The 18,402-nt window shown below is 35.1% G+C and overlaps 1 protein-coding gene across 1 annotated transcript in view; it reads right to left on the reverse strand.

Annotated features, from left to right (window-relative positions):
• The window catches only part of adgrl3.1 (adhesion G protein-coupled receptor L3.1), a 320,601-nt gene that overhangs the window by 271,342 nt on the left and 30,857 nt on the right, over positions 1-18,402 (reverse strand). The window contains exon 2 of the mRNA XM_072914913.1: positions 12,870-12,948. The gene's annotated coding sequence lies outside the window, so the exon portion shown is untranslated. The remainder of the gene's footprint in view (positions 1-12,869; positions 12,949-18,402) is intronic.

Genomic DNA, 18,402 nt, shown 5'->3' on the forward strand with positions numbered 1-18,402 from the left:
TACATTATCCTGTTATATCTCACATTCTATATTGTGTTCTACATTATCCTGTTATATCTCACATTCTATATTGTGTTCTACACTATCCTGTTATATCTCACATTCTATATTGTGTTCTACATTATCCTGTTATATCTCACATTCTATATTGTGTTCTACACTATCCTGTTATATCTCACATTCTATATTGTGTTCTGCATTATCTTGTTATATCTCACATTCTATATTGTGTTCTACACTATCCTGTTATATCTCACATTCTATATTGTGTTCTACATTATCCTGTTATATCTCACATTCTATATTGTGTTCTGCATTATCTTGTTATATCTCACATTCTATATTGTGTTCTACATTATCCTGTTATATCTCACCTTCTATATTGTGTTCTACATTATCCTGTTATATCTCACATTCTATATTGTGTTCTACATTATTCTGTTGTATCTCACATTCTATATTGTGTTCTACATTATTCTGTTATATCTCACATTCTATATTGTGTTCTACATTATTCTGTTATATCTCACATTCTATATTGTGTTCTACATTATCCTGTTATATCTCACATTCTATATTGTGTTTTGGAAAAAGGTTGTCATAAACGTTACTTCATTCATTAATAAAAAAGAAAACCAATGTGTATAGATATGTAAATGTATTCAGTTATAAACATTCATTCACTTTCTTCTTTCCTTCATGGATCTAAACTTTACCGCTGCTGATAGTTTTTTATAAGTTTGTATTGAATAAGTTGTAGGTGTATTTATTTCAGTATAAAAGTGTAAAAAGTGTTCTGCTTGGGTGATGAAATGATGATAATGGTGTGCCAGGGCATACATACATGTTATATTTCAATCTCTGGAGTCTACATCAACTTCACATCTATTCCTCATTTCTAAATGTTTTACTTTTTTTATGTTGTTTTTTTGTTTGTTTGTTTTCCGCCCTTTTTTGTCAAACAAAACTATGTTTTTTATGGCAAACACACAAAATATGCAAAATCTTCCAGCAAAAATATATTTCTTAGTGTAATATTTGATGTGAAGTAATGGGAACCTTGGATAGTCAATAATTCATAATAACATTGATTTTGATTCAATATTATGTTTTGAGCAATGACAGTTTGAAAGAAAAAAAAGAGCTTTGTTTTATTAGTCAACATTGCAACTTTTTCTCAATTACATTTAACCTTTAAGCTTTTTTATTTCACTTTTGTTATGTTTTTGTTTATTTTAATAGTATTTAATAGTAGTGCCGTAGGCCTTTAAAACAAATGGTAAAAAATAAAAAAATAATCTGCGTCCTTTCTGATTTCAATGCGTTAAAAAGACACAAAAAGTGTGTTAACGCCAACACTGCTTGACAATACAACAAAAGAAGTCACACTTATATTCTGTAACATTCACAGTTTTGGAAAAAAAGTGCAGCAGTAGAAATATTCTAAATAACCTCTTGTATATAATGTAAACATAAATAATGCCTCAAAACAAGTTCATTAAATTGAAACAAAAAACAGCAGACGAGCTCTCGCTCTGCACAGCTGTTTGTTTTGTGCTTTGTAGTGTGGTTATGGGCTTGTAAATCGTTGACCCTTTTATTTGCACACAGTGCATTCTGCTTCCCACATGTCACGGCCAGGACCAAAACACGAATACTTTTTCCGCAAATCATCCGTGAAGTTGCATTTACGTTTCTTGTTTTCATGTCTGTCTCTCCACTCACTAGCTCTCTGGCTCTCTGTCTCTGTCTCTGTCTCTGTCTCTGCCCCTCCCTCACCAATGTTGCTGTGTCACGCCTCCACAGTTTGTTTTGTTTTTAACCCCTTCTTAACCCTGGACGTACATTGAAAATACACACAACCCTAACTCAAAATGACGGACATTAGAGGCATTTAAGAAACCCCACCCGGACACCCTCACAAAAGAGGACATGTCCGATGAAAAGAGGACGTATGGTCAGCCTACCATAACATAACTATAACCATTACATAACCATAACTATAACCATAACTATAACCATAACTATAACCATCAGCATTACCATAACTATAACCATCAGCATAACCATAACTATAACCATAACCACAACCATAACATTGCATGTTTTTACAGCCAGTAGCATAAAACAGTTTCTCAATAAATCAAAAGTTACTCAAACTTGACTTGAGTTTTCCCCAAACACTTCATCTTACTCAAGTCATGATTTGAATGACTACTTATTAGTTGTACTTGAGTCGTATTACTGTGAAGTAACTTTACTCTTACTAGAGTAGAATACAGGGTGTGTTTACAAGGACAACAAGTGTAGTATTAGAGGTACTACGACTGCATTGTAAATGTATTTAGACGGTTTAAAAGTACTTTACTAAGTCCTACTAGCAATGTACTCTTTTGTGTACTGCCATGTAGCTTTACTGCTAACCACCTGTTTACTCTACTCTTTACTTTACTGCTAACCACCTGTTTACTCTACTCTTTACTTTACTGCTAACCACCTGTTTACTCTACTCTTTACTTTACTGCTAACCACCTGTTTACTCTACTGTTTACTTTACTGCTAACCACCTGTTTACACTACTGTTTACTTTACTACTAACCACCAGTTTACTCTACTGTTTACTTTACTGTTAACCACCTGTTTACACTACTGTTTACTTTACTACTAACCACCAGTTTACTCTACTGTTTACTTTACTGTTAACCACCTGTTTACTCTTACACAAACGTGATTAGCAGGAGAATAAAAATGTCACATTTGCATAGCGCTAACACTTAGGTCTGCACCAAAATATATATATATATATATATATATATATATATATATATATATATATATATATATATATATATATATACAGTATATATATCGATTAATCGCTGGATTGTTCGATTAATCGGTCAATGTCATTTATTTTTTAATCAAACTGTTTTTTAGTAAGCAAATTTTACGAATTTACACCAACAATTCTTTTGTATGCAAGATCTGAAAAGTGAATTATAGAACATTTTATGTTCACATCATAAACATGCATATTTGGGGGGATTTTTGCTGTTGTCATCTCATTTTATTCATCTATTCGGATGCAACTTATGCGGTAGTTTTTGTGGATAAATGAACAATTATCAGCTTCTCAATAGTATTTCCATTCAGGGTTGACATGGATAAAAATATGTACAGTATGTTATATAAGAGAAAATCATTGAAAACCACTGGGTTAGCTTAATTGCTATACAGACAGAGTTTACTTTAAGATGTGTAGTGAAGCCCCTTTTTTCCTTGCAATGTCGAGAGACGCTATAATATTAGTGGGAAGCAACCATGTTACAGTACAGGCACACACGTACAGTACACGTAAAGTACGCATGAAGAAGAGACAAATATGTCAACATGAAGTCTGTATGTGGTCACACAAAGAACTGTATCCACTCCCTGGTCAATAAGTAGTCAATATATCAATATGAAGGTATGTGGTCACACAAAGAACTGTATTCACTCCCTGGTCAATAAGTGGTCAATATATCAATATGAAGGTATGTGGTCGGACAAAGAACTGTATCCACTCCCTAGTCAATAAATGGTCAATATATCAATATGAAGGTATGTGGTCACACAAAGAACTGTATTCACTCCCTGGTCAATAAGTGGTCAATATATCAATATGAAGGTATGTGGTCACACAAAGAACTGTATCTACTCCCTGGTCAATAAATGGTCAATATATCAATATGAAGGTATGTGGTCACACAAAGAACTGTATCCACTCCCTGGTCAATAAGTGGTCAATATATCAATATGAAGGTATGTGGTCACACAAAGAACTGTATCCACTCCCTGGTCAATAAGTGGTCAATATATCAATTTGAAGGTATGTGGTCACACAAAGAACTGTATCCACTCCCTGGTCAATAAGTGGTCAATATATCAATATGAAGGTATGTGGTCAGACAAAGAACTGTATCCACTCCCTGGTCAATAAGTGGTCAATATATCAATATGAAGGTATGTGGTCAGACAAAGAACTGTATTCACTCCCTGGTCAATAAGTGGTCAATATATCAATTTGAAGGTATGTGGTCACACAAAGAACTGTATCCACTCCCTGGTCAATAAGTGGTCAATATATCAATATGAAGGTATGTGGTCACACAAAGAACTGTATCCACTCCCTGGTCAATAAGTGGTCAATATATCAATTTGAAGGTATGTGGTCACACAAAGAACTGTATCCACTCCCTGGTCAATAAGTGGTCAATATATCAATATGAAGGTATGTGGTCAGACAAAGAACTGTATTCACTCCCTGGTCAATAAGTGGTCAATATATCAATTTGAAGGTATGTGGTCAGACAAAGAACTGTATCCACTCCCTGGTCAATAAGTGGTCAATATATCAATATGAAGGTATGTGGTCACACAAAGAACTGTATCTGCGTGGTCAATAAGTGGAAGGTGTAATTCATCAGGAGTGCAGAAGAAAGTATTTGTAATGAAGCAGAGTGGTAAAGGTGAGATTTTACAAGTCCTGCTCAGCTTGTAAACACTCTTTAAGTACGTTGAGGCGCTGAGTGGCTCCACGGGCGGATGAAAGTCTGCGTGCACTTGAAGGTCCCGCGATGCCTTCAGGCCACATGGGTAATATGAGTGATGCATGGAAGTAGTTTCTGCATGCTTTAACGGCGGCCCCGGGCCCCACTCGATATGTTTACATGTGTCCCGATGTCACTCCTATTAATCCTATTCCAAATATGGCCTTCAGGAAGATGGTGCCTTCAACATCTGCATCTCAAACATCTGTCAGCAATAATCAGGACTTCAGGAGTTAATCACTAATCAACTTTTATTACCTGGCTGAGCTCCATGTGCTTTACCTTCTGTACACTCATCTCATTCAACACCACCTTTATTCTTATATATATATATATATATATATATATATATATATATATATATATATATATATATATATATATATATATATATATATATATATACATACATATATATATATATATATATATATATATATATATATATATATATATATATATATATATATATATATATATGTGTGTATATAGTATTGCGTGTGAGTGTGCAGCACATTGCATGCTATTTTGTCACATGTGATTGCATGAGCAGTGTGAGAGAAGACATTTTTGGTGCCAATTAGGGAACTTTGTGGCACAGATGCAAGCCAGAGATCCCCAGAGAGAAGAATGGGTCAAATTCAGGTCTTTAAAAAAAAGAGGACTCATCCTGCACAGAGTAGCGCAGGTGCGTGCCTATGTTCCTCAGGCCTGTGCTGATCATGTGACTCATCATCTCTACATGACCACACAACAATCACATTGTTATGCATGCATGCTAATTACTGTACAGCCATCACTTTGTCCTACGCTTTGAACCCTGCAGCTTATAAAACGGTGCGGCTAATTTATATTTTTATGTTTTCTTTATTGATGGAGGTAATGCAAATAGTTAAAAAAAACAAAAAAAACAAGCACATTCATTTAAAAGGCGCCATCTTTTGGACGAGTTCGCTCACTTTGAATTTAGTGCTTTCAGGCAGACGTATAAGTGCCGCTCTGTCCATAACGTTACTACTTGAATGGATTCTTCATTCATCACTCCAAGCAACGTGTGTAAGTTTTAAAATATAACTAAAACTATTCTTACTTACTAAAATGTCCCATGTGTGATGTCTGAAGGAGTGTTTTCATGCATATTTGTACATGCTATCTTAATGTAATCAAGCTAGTGTTGTTAGCATTAGCTAATATGCCAACACCTCTTTACATGTGTCTGTGTAAGTATTATTTTTGAATTGTTTGAGCCGTCCATATCGTTTCTACTCGCATGGATTCTTCATTCATTACTCCAAGCAACGTTTGTAAGTTTTACAATATAACTAAAACAATTCCTACTTACTAAAGTGTCCCATGTGCGATGTCTGTGGGAGTGTTTTCATGCATATTTGTACCTGCTATCGTAATGTAATCAAGCTAGCATCGTTAGCATTAGCTAATATGCTAACACATTTACAAGAGTTTGTGTTAGTATTATTAACTTACATTCTTTTTGTATTGTTTCACTTTCACAAATTCCTCAGTAAATTCACCAAAACGTCAGCGTGGAGTTATTGAGTCTGTTTAGCTGATTGGAGAGCTAGCTTGTGCAGCTAGTGGGTCCATGACCATGACTGACGTCTTGTTTGATCGGCCGTTTTACTGCCCTGTTACAGACACTGTTTGGAAACAATTAAGGTATGTAAATAAATTTTACAGAATATTTCTGTGTAAATAACTCATTTCACAACATATATATCTGCCACTTAGTATAAATATGGAAAAATTGGTGTGCGTGCCTTATGTACTGATCTATAGTCCGAAAAATATGGTAGTCCAGGTTTTCGCCTGATTTTTGCAGCCCAAAATACTCAAATTTTACAGCAGCTTTTTCTGGAAATTGCGGCAAAAGCTGTAACGTTGAATCAAATCATTTTTGGGGGAATTTGTTATCAATGTTTGAAGTGTCCCTTGTCATCTTAGCCTCAAAAAGTGCAGGACTTCAACAAAAACCGTTGTGTGCGCCTGTGCAATTATGCACTGCTCATTCATCCTCCAAGTCGACACCACGCACAAAATGGAATTAAAAAATAAGCGCATAACAATTTTTCAATGTAACGGACGACACAACAAAGAAAACCGTTTTGGTCATCACTGTTCAATTATTGTAACGTCTGTGGAGACGCTATAAGGAGGACATGACTTCCATCATCACTTTATTGAACACAACTCTTTATAAACACGACCAAAACTTTGGTAATAAACTTTCTATCCAGCAAAACTGCTCATTTTCTGCCGTACAAAGCAGACCAAAAGCAACTTTGTCAACAACACCCGCTCGCTAATTTCTCACTTGCGCCTCCACATGCACATAAGCCACTTAGCCAGTGATGCGTTTACAGACACACAAAAAGTTGTAAAAAAAAAAAAAGAGTATATTAAACACAAATAGAGTGCATTGTAAAAAATACACTATATTGTAAAAAACAGACTATATTGTAATGAAAATAGAGTTTATTGTAAAAGAAAACTTAGTATTTTGTAAAATAAAGGTCATTGTAAAAATAGAGTACATTGTGAAAAAAAGAGTATATTGTCAAAAATAGACTGTATTTAAAAAAAAATGTTTATTGTAAAAAATTTAGTATATTGTAAAAAAAATACATTATATTGTAAAGAAATTGAGTTTATTGTACAAAATAGAGTATATTGTAAAAACCAAGAGTGCACTGTTAAAAGAGTATAATGTAAAAAAAGATTATTGTAAAAAATGTAGTATATTGTAAAAAAAAAAAGAGTATTGTAAAAAATAGGGTATATTGTAAAAAAAAATAGAGTATATTGTCCAAAAAATGTTGTATTGTATAAATATAGAGTACATTGTAAAAATATAGAGTATATTGTAAAAAAAAAAAGAGTATGTTGTAACAAAACATTTAGTATATTGTAAACATTTTTAGTTTATTCTAAAAATAGAGTATATTGTAAAAAAAAGAGTACATTGTAAAAAATAGAGTATACTGTAAAAAAGAGTACATTGTAAAAAATAGAGTATATTGTAAAAAAATAGACTATATTGTAAACATTTGTAGTTTATTCTAAAAATAGAGTATATTGTAAAAAAAAAAAAGAGTACATTGAAAAAAAAAAGAGTATCTTCTAAAAAATAAAGTATAATGTAAAAAAAGTTTGTTTATCAAAAACAATAGAGTATTTAGTAAAACAAATTGAGTTTTTTGTAAAAAAAAAAAAAAAAAATAGAGTATAATGTAGAAAATAGAGTTTATTGTAAAAAAAAAAAAAAGGTGGGACAACTCCAACAACACACATAATTTGTCATTCCAGGTGGTTACACCATGATTTACTAATCAAAAAAGGGATAAGCGGTAGAAAATGGATGGATGGATGTTCTACTGTCATTTATTAAGAATCTTCATTTATAAATATTAATTAGTTTATTATTATTCTTTGGTCAGTGGTCAACAAAATAAACAAACAGTTGTACGTTCATAGATTGAAAATGAAAATGTTGCAGAGCGAAAGAGTTTAGGCTGAAGTTGAACACTAACCCTATAAACAATGTCAAGTACAAGATGAACTTCCGAAAATGATGAAATGTCCTTTGTACAAGATATCATAAATACACATTATACACAACATAAACACAGTTCAATTATATACACAGTAAAGGCATGTGAAATATTCTTGTACACGTGTTAGTTAAACCTTTGCACCAATTATATACAAACAATTATACTTCCATTATTACTTATATCCCATATTTAGTATTTTAATTAACATTGATCATAGTATTAACTACTGTGTTGATTCAAGAGTGATATATTTTTTCAAGACATTGGTTTAAAGTGTTTTTTAAATGTGTGAATGGAGGTGGAACATTTGAAGGAATCATCCAAGCTGTTCCACAGTTGAACCCTAACCCTGACACAAACACATCTACTTTTTAAGATCCTTCTTATGTTTGCTTTCTGGAAGATAGCTGAACCTCTGAGGTGATAGGGACTCTCTCTGGGTCTGAACCTCTGAGGTCATAGGGACTCTCCCTAGGTTTGAACCTCTGAGGTCATAGGGATTCTCTCTGGGTCTGAACCTCTGAGGTCATATAGGGACTCTCTCTGGGTCTAAACCTCTGAGGTAATAGGGACTCTCTCTGGGTCTAAACCTCTGAGGTCATAGGGACTCTCCCTAGGTTTGAACCTCTGAGGTCATAGGGACTCTCTCTGGGTCTGAACCTCTGAGGTCATAGGGACTCTCTCTGGGTCTGAACCTCTGAGGTCATAGGGACTCTCTCTGGGTTTAAACCTCTCCTGTAGACACCGAGGCAGCATGTGGTTATGAGCTTTGTACGTCACAATAGCAGTGTTGAGGTCAACAAGATGGTGCAGTTTTAATGTTTTTAATGTAATAAACAGAGCATTGGTATGGTCATGATAATCTGCATAATTTACAATTCTAATCGCTTTCTTCTGAAGTAAAAATATAGAGTTGATGTTTGATTTGTAATTGTTACCCCAGATTTCAACACAATCATTAAGATAAGGGAGTACGAAAGAATTATATAACATGTTAAGAGCCTTTTGATTTACGGAGTTTTTGATTTTATGTAACATAGCAATATTTTTTGCCATCTTTGTCTTAAGTATATTTATGTACAGTTTCCAATTTAATTCATCATCTATATAGATTCCCAAAAATGTTGTTGAATACACCCTTTCTATCTCCATATCATCAATTCTTATATGACACTGTATGTTATTTTTCCTATTTCCAAAAATGATATATTTAGTTTTATTTAGGTTGATTGACAGTTTATTGGCATCAAACCATTGCTTTAGTATGTGGAGTTCACTCTCTACAGTCTCTAAGAGTTGGCCAAGGTCTTGCCCAGAACAGTACAGACTTGTATCATCAGCAAAGAGAATACGATTGAGTTTTTTTTAAAGATTTTGCAGATATCATTAATATACAATAAAAACAATTTTGGTCCCAGTACAGAACCTTGGGGCACTCCATGTGTTATAATCTTTTTAACTGAATCTACATTGTTCATATGCACATACTGTTCTCTACCACCAAGATAACTTTTCAACCAATCATGAGCAAGACCTCTAAAACCATACCTCTGCATTTTGTTTCAAAGTAATGTGTGATCGATGGTGTCAAAGGCCTTGCTCAGGTCAATAAAAAGGCCAACAACAAACTCCCTCTTATCAAGTGCAGTGATTACCTCCTCAACTAGTTCCATCACTGCCATGGAAGTGGACCTGTTTGGTAGAAAAACCGTATTGGTGTTCACTTATCAAGTGATGCTTATCAATAAAACTGTCTCATCTTGACACAAATAATTTTTCAAGGACTTTTGAAACTAGTGAGAGTAGAGAAATAGGCCTATAGTTGGTGAACTGATGCTTATCTCCACTTTGGAAGATGGGAATAACTTTTGCCGTTTTCATTTTCTTTGGGAAAACACCTTTTATAAAAGAATGATTACATATATAAGTGAAGGGAACAGCTATAAAATCAACAATTTCTTTGATGAGAGAAAAGTCCAAGTCTGTTGACTTCTTGTTTTTCTGACAATTTACCATTTCTGGGATTTCACTTTCATGAACGGGGGAAATAAAAAAAGGATTCTAAGTTGCTTTGAATGGTTTGTTCATTAAATTTGATACAGTTTTCAGGTTGTACAATTTCATTTACCAAATTAGGTCCAACATTCACAAAGAAGGTGTTAAAAGAATCCGTTATTTCCTCAGGGTCATTTAGAGTTGGATTATTTTCCATGAAATTAGCTTGGATGTTCCTTATTTGTCATGTTTTTTTAATGATACCATTTAAAACTTTTCATGTACCCTAGATGCTATTTTTATGTTGTTCTAATAGGTTACAGTAATAAGTTATTTTGCTGTGCTTTATTATTTGTGTTAACTTATTTTTGTACGTTTTATATTTGTGTTCAGTTTCTTTGCTTCTGGGCTTTAAATGTCTTCTGTAAAGATAATTGTTCTTTTTGCAGGACTTCAATATTCCCTTTGTGATCCACGGTTTGTCCTTAACAGTGTTAATCATGAAATACTGTTACTGTATTAAAGAAATGCTAATACAGATATATATTTTACCAACACAAAGATACAGGAATGTACACATGATGCCATGCTTACATCTCATTGTGCAACATGTGAAGGTTTCCATGGCAACTAAATGTGATCTCTGAAAGGGTCCACAATATTTCCCAAGCAGGACCTCCACCCAGACACACAATACTAGTACACAGATCAGGAAAAACAGTACATTGATCGCCATTATCTTAGAATAATAAACAATAAACAACACTGGTGTCAAACTCAAGGCCCGGGGGCCAGATGTGGCCCTCCACTTCATTTTATTTGGCCCTGGAGAGCCTGGAAATAATATGTATCAATAAAGTAGTGTAAATGTTCTTACTAATAATATGTATCAATAAAGTAGTGTAACTTTTATTACTAAATGTCTACTTTCTTTCTATTTTGGGAGAAAACAATATACTGTATATGTACTCCATGTAATCACAAATGATGCTAACTTCAATATTGTCTAATTATGCACAAATATATGATCAAACCATTCTTTAAATAGAAATAAATACTAATAATAATGAAGTTATCCATCAAATTGTGCAATGTAAAAGTAGCAATAGTTTCATGCTCAAATTGTGACATTTACTGTGATTTTTACAGCATTTTTCTCGCAATGAAAAAAACTGTACTTTTTTTTACTGTAATAAACTGGTGCCGTTTTGGCATTTACAGTAATACACACAAAAATATACACTTGTTGATTTGTGGTGAAAGAAAAAAACAAAAAAAAAACTGTCAGCTCAGGTGCCAAACGTTTACTGTAAAATTGCAGTTTTTTTATTTACAGTACAAAAAACAAATGTGAATTTTACAGTAAAATTCTGGCAACTGAGAAGCCTTTTTATTTACCATAAAAACACCAGTACTGTGTTTCCATTTACAGTAATATACACTACATGTACAGTAATATACACTACATTTACAGTAATATACACTACATGTACAGTAATATACATTACATTCACAGTAATGTACACTACATTCACAGTAATATACACTACATGTACAGTAATGCACACTACATGTACAGTAACATACACAACATGTACAGTAATATACACTACATGTACAGTAACATGCACTACATTCACAGTAATATACACTACATGTACAGTAATATACACTACATTTACAGTAATATACACTACATGTACAGTAATGTACACTACCTTTACAGTAATATACACTACATTCACAGTAATATACACTACATGTACAGTAATATACACTACATTTACAGTAACATACACTACATGTACAGTAATACACACTACATGTACAGTAACATAGACTACATTCACAGCAATATACACTACATGTACAGTAATATACACTAAATGTACAGTAATTTACACTACATTTACAGTAACATACACTACATGTACAGTAATATACACTACATGTACAGTAATATACACTACATTCACAGTAATATACACTACATTCACAGTAATATACACTACATTTAAAGTAATATACACTTCATTTACAGTAATATACACTTCATTTACAGTAATATACACTACATTTTGATGGGAAATTATTGCAACTTACCATATTTTTTATACATTTTACTTTTTTTAAAACCTACTAATAAAATGCATAAAACATGTTGTAATAATAGTATTGACTGTTAAAAGCGGCCCTCTGGGGCCAAACATGAGTGCCACGTGGCCCTCAGTGACACTTCTGTTATAGAAGGAGTGCAAGAACTCCTTGCTTTGCTAACACGCCCACCCTGTGCAGTGTTTCCTGTCGTGAGTGCCAGGAAGAAAAGCCATGATTTGCATGTACAAATCGCTTGCCGACGAATATAAGACATTTTTTCAAGACATTCTGCCTGGCAAAACTACAAAAAAAACAGCTTTTTGTGTGGTTTGAGAAGGAAATAACTCTCCAGTGCAACATTTGTGTGTCCATTGCAGGTGTGTGAGTGCAGGTGTGTGCTGCAGGTGTGTGAGTGCAGGTGTGTGCTGCAGGTGTGTGAGTGCAGGTGTGTGCTGCAGGTGTGTGTGCTGCAGGTGTGTGCTGCAGGTGTGTGAGTGCACGTGTGTGCTGCAGGTGTGTGAGTGCAAGTGTGTGCTGCAGGTGTGTGCTGCAGGTGTGTGAGTGCAGGTGTGTGCTGCAGTCTCGTCTAGAGATTTCCATCCCTTCACATTCTTACCTGTGGCAGCGCACTTTGCTGGGTCAAAGTGAAAGCCGAGCCAGGGATTCACATCTCACTTGAAGCCCACGTCCAGGTCCTGGAGACACAGGCAGGAGAAGAAGGTAAGGATGGAGGGAGGTTGTCACATGGAGAATAATAGCACCTCACATTGTTTAATAACCAGTGTGACCAGTCCTTAACGTGGGCATCAAACCCACAATGGTCGGAGTCTTTGTCTCAGGCCAGAACAAGCTTGTCCACTAACCACAGTCCACTTTTTTCTCTAGTTTTTATTGACATCCAGCATCAGACATTCCTATCCATGACATCATACATCTATTGTCTGCCATAAATGTCAAAATAATGTTTTTGTTTACATCCCAACAAAGCCAAAAGCGGAAAAACAGCATAAAAACAGAAACAAAACAAACCAAAAGAATAATAATAATTACTAGAAACGGAAGCCACCGTACTTTTAAGATGGTGCCGAGTGCCTTAATCCGTGAGTTTTATGTGTTACTGTACAAAAATGAGCTACAGAGCTAGCCTACAAAATTAGCACGCGCACATTAAAATGCTAACGATGGCATGCTATCAGTCAGCACGTCTTATATATCAAGAAATATGTCTGTAAGGCTGCGGAAGTAGAGAAAAAAAATGAAAAATAATCCCAAAAAATGTAGCATGCTAATATCAGTTTGCTAGCATGCTAGTGTTTGCATGCTAACCATTAACAAGTGGTACGTACCAAGTTATATGACTGTGGAGTAAACGGTCGCAAATTCAGCTCAAAAAGTTATGCTAACGTTAGCACGCTAGCAAGCCAACGTTAGCATGCTAGCAGTTAGCATGTGTTTCATACCAAGTTTTATGACTGCAAGGTGTGTGGCTGTGTAATTAGAGAAAACAAAAACTGTAAAATTTGCTAAAAAGTTAGCCTGTTAGTGTTAGTATGCTAGCATGCTAACATTAACATGCTAACAGTTAACAAGTGTCACATAAAAAAAGGCAGAGGTTTTATTTAGCAGGTTTATGTAATATTTTTGGTCACTGTTTGAACAGTAACACTGTGTTTGAATATTGAATGAAGTGATTACATGTAGTACCACTAGAGGGAGATGGTGCTAGGCATACCACAGTTTGAGACTCACTGGTCTAGATCATATTTTAATATTAATATTTTGGATATACTGTGGTATAAACTTTGCTAATAGTCACTTTTTTAACCCGCTTTTGTCAAACAGTTTGTTAAGATTGCAAATGAAACCACACCCCTTCTCTCCGCAAGTATCTCAATGTACATTTTGAATAAGTACAGTTGAAATATTAATCGTGAAGACAACATCACCGCTTCTGTTTTCTCCCTTTCAGACACGGTGGAAAATAAGCTTTATATACATGTAGATTCACCCGGTCACAACAATATAAACATGTAGATTCACCCGGTCACAACATTATAAACATGCATAGTCACTCGGTCACAACATTATAAACATGTAGATTCACCCGCTCACAACATTATAAACATGTAGATTCACCCGCTCACAACATTATAAACATGTAGATTCACCCGGTCACAACATTATGAACATGTAGATTCACCCGGTCACAACATTATAAACATGTAGATTCACCCGGTCAGAACATTATAAACATGTAGATTCACTCGGTCACAACATCAGGCACACCCTCTGGTGGATCCAGAGCAGCATAACAAATCTGTATTCATCAGCATTTATGTTGCTGATTGTTGCACGTTGGTGTTATGTTACTTTGAGGAACATAATGATCAGTATGGGGAAAAAGAAAAGGAAAAAAAAAAGAGTATATTGTTAAAGAAAAACAGAGTATTTTGTAAAAAAAAAAATAGTTTATTGTAAAAAATAAAGTATATTCTAAAAAAAAAGAGTATGATCTAACAAAAAGAGTATATTGTAAAAATATAGTGTGTTGTAAAAAAAAGTTAATATTGTAAAAAGAAGTATATTGTAAAAAAATAAGTATTGTACAAAAAGAGTATATTGTAACAAAAATAGAGTATATTGTAAAAAATTTAGTATATTAAAAACAAATAGAGTACATTGTAAAAAAATAGACTATATTGTAAAAAATAGACTATATTGTAAAAATAGACTATATTGTAAAAATAGTTTATTGTAAAAAATGTAGTATATTGTAACAAAAAACACTCTATTGTAAAGAAATTGAGTTTATTGTAATAAATAGAGTATATTGTAAAAAAAAAAAGTATATTGTAAAAAAAAAAGGATATTGTAAAAAAGAGTATTATAAAAAATAGAGTATATTGTAAAAATAGAGTATCCAAAAAATTGTGTATTGTAAAAATATAGAATATATTGTAAGAAAGAGTTTGTTGTAACAGAACATTTTGTATATTGTAAAAAAAAAGAGTACAGAGTAAAAAATAGTGTCTTGTAAAAAATAAAGTATAATGTAAAACAAATACTTTATTTAAAAAAATAGAGTATATAGTAAAAAAAATTAGTTTATTGTAAAAAATAGAGTATATTGTAAAAAAGAAAAAAGACTGTACTGTAAAACAAAAGAGTATATATTAAAAAAATTAAGTATATTGTAAAAAAAATTTAGTATTTTGTAAATAAATTATATTTTGTCTAAAAAGACCGCAGAATTTTCCAGACAAAGAGCTCTTTAGTGGGAGCTAGCACTCACACATGTACATATATACATACATACATACATACATATATACATACATACAGTATATACTGTACATATATACATACATATATACATACACACATACATATACGTATACATACATACATACATACATACATACATACATACTTATATAGATACATATCCCCCCAGTGTCAGCACCCTGACTTCCAAGGAGACTTGGGTCAGGACTGTGCAGTAATTGTGAGTATTAGGAGGCTGTGAACATTAACTTCATGCTCGGCTGCTCAAACGCCAACAATAGACGTGTTTGTGTTTGTGTTTGTGCACACGCATGTAGGACCTGTGTCAATGTGCTTTGATGAAGGACACACACACACACACACACACACGCACCCACGCACGCACGCACGCACACACACACACACACACACACACACACACACACACACACACACACACACACACACACACACACACACACACACACGCACACACACCTCCTTAATTGGTGTCTGGCCTCCCTCCCAACACAGAAGTCATTATTCACACTGAACTGATCCACAATGGAGGAACACTGGAGGAACAGAGGTGGAAAGAAAGGATGTAAATTGTGAAAGGAAGGAGGACCAAGGTCCAAATTAAGATTCTTTACCAGGATTGGTGTGAAGAAGCCAAAAGAGAAGATTGAAACATGCAGTAGTTGTTTTGTTTTGTTCACTCCAGGAAAACAGAAGAGAATGTGGACCTTCTGCAGGCGGAGGCAGAATTGGACGCCGTGTTAGAGTCCATACATCACTGGAGATACACCATGTCCTCCATAGAACCATCTCTTGTCTCGTGTTAGAGTCCATACATCACTGGAGATACATCATGTCCTCCATGGAACCATCTCTTGTCTCGTGTTAGAGTCCATACATCACTGGAGATACATCATGTCCTCCATGGAACCATCTCTTGTCTCGTGTTAGAGTCCATACATCACTAGAGATACATCATGTCCTCCATGGAACCATCTCTTGTCTCGTGTTAGAGTCCATACATCACTGGAGATACATCATGTCATCCATAGAACCATCTCTTGTCTCGTGTTAGAGTCCATACATCACTAGAGATACATCATGTCCTCCATAGAACCATCTCTTGTCTCGTGTTAGAGTCCATACATCACTGGAGACACATCATGTCCTCCATGGAACCATCTCTTGTCTCGTGTTAGAGTCCATACATCACTGGAGATACACCATGTCCTCCATAGAACCATCTCTTGTCTCGTGTTAGAGTCCATACATCACTGGAGATACATCATGTCCTCCATAGAACCATCTCTTGTCTCGTGTTAGAGTCCATACATCACTGGAGATACACCATGTCCTCCATAGAACCATCTCTTGTCTCGTGTTAGAGTCCATACATCACTGGAGATACATCATGTCCTCCATGGAACCATCTCTTGTCTCGTGTTAGAGTCCATACATCACTGGAGATACATCATGTCCTCCATAGAACCATCTCTTGTCTCGTGTTAGAGTCCATACATCACTGGAGATACACCATGTCCTCCATAGAACCATCTCTTGTCTCGTGTTAGAGTCCATACATCACTGGAGATACATCATGTCCTCCATAGAACCATCTCTTGTCTCGTGTTAGAGTCCATACATCACTGGAGATACATCATGTCCTCCATAGAACCATCTCTTGTCTCGTGTTAGAGTCCATACATCACTGGAGATACACCATGTCCTCCATAGAACCATCTCTTGTCTCGTGTTAGAGTCCATACATCACTGGAGATACACCATGTCCTCCATAGAACCATCTCTTGTCTCGTGTTAGAGTCCATACATCACTGGAGATACATCATGTCCTCCATAGAACTATCTCTTGTCTCGTGTTAGAGTCCATACATCACTGGAGATACATCATGTCCTCCATAGAACCATCTCTTGTCTCGTGTTAGAGTCCATACATCACTGGAGATACACCATGTCCTCCATAGAACCATCTCTTGTCTCGTGTTAGAGTCCATACATCACTGGAGATACATCATGTCCTCCATAGAACCATCTCTTGTCTCGTGTTAGAGTCCATACATCACTGGAGATACATCATGTCCTCCATAGAACCATCTCTTGTCTCGTGTTAGAGTCCATACATCACTGGAGATACACCATGTCCTCCATAGAACCATCTCTTGTCTCGTGTTAGAGTCCATACATCACTGGAGATACACCATGTCCTCCATAGAACCATCTCTTGTCTCGTGTTAGAGTCCATACATCACTGGAGATACATCATGTCCTCCATGGAACCATCTCTTGTCTCGTGTTAGAGTCCATACATCACTGGAGATACATCATGTCCTCCATAGAACCATCTCTTGTCTCGTGTTAGAGTCCATACATCACTGGAGATACATCATGTCCTCCATGGAACCATCTCTTGTCTCGTGTTAGAGTCCATACATCACTGTAGATACATCATGTCCTCCATAGAACCATCCCTGGGCAGATGGGCTTGCAGGTTCTCCGTAATCTACAACTTGAAAACCCATTTATTTTTCCATAAGCGCCACCTCGGCCTCACCTTCACCTCCCGCACACACAAAACATTTTTGTGGAGTTTCTCCACCATATGTCTGAAAGGTCACTTTTCTTTAATCAAACCAACGTGAGGATGATACATCGCCTCAATTCTCCACTCTGGCATCAATTCTCCACTCTCGCCCATTTGCTGCACCAAAGGTCAACAGAGGCGCTCCACAAATGGTAAACAACAAGTCAGAAGGTCGAACGTTTTCTTCCATTACTGGACTGCCTGAAAATAGAATTGGCTCTTGGACTTTCATGTTAGTCCATGTTGGTCAACTAGAAGGAACTAGTTA

This window comes from Nerophis lumbriciformis, linkage group LG16 (assembly GCF_033978685.3).
Source record: "Nerophis lumbriciformis linkage group LG16, RoL_Nlum_v2.1, whole genome shotgun sequence".
Taxonomy (NCBI): domain Eukaryota; kingdom Metazoa; phylum Chordata; class Actinopteri; order Syngnathiformes; family Syngnathidae; genus Nerophis; species Nerophis lumbriciformis.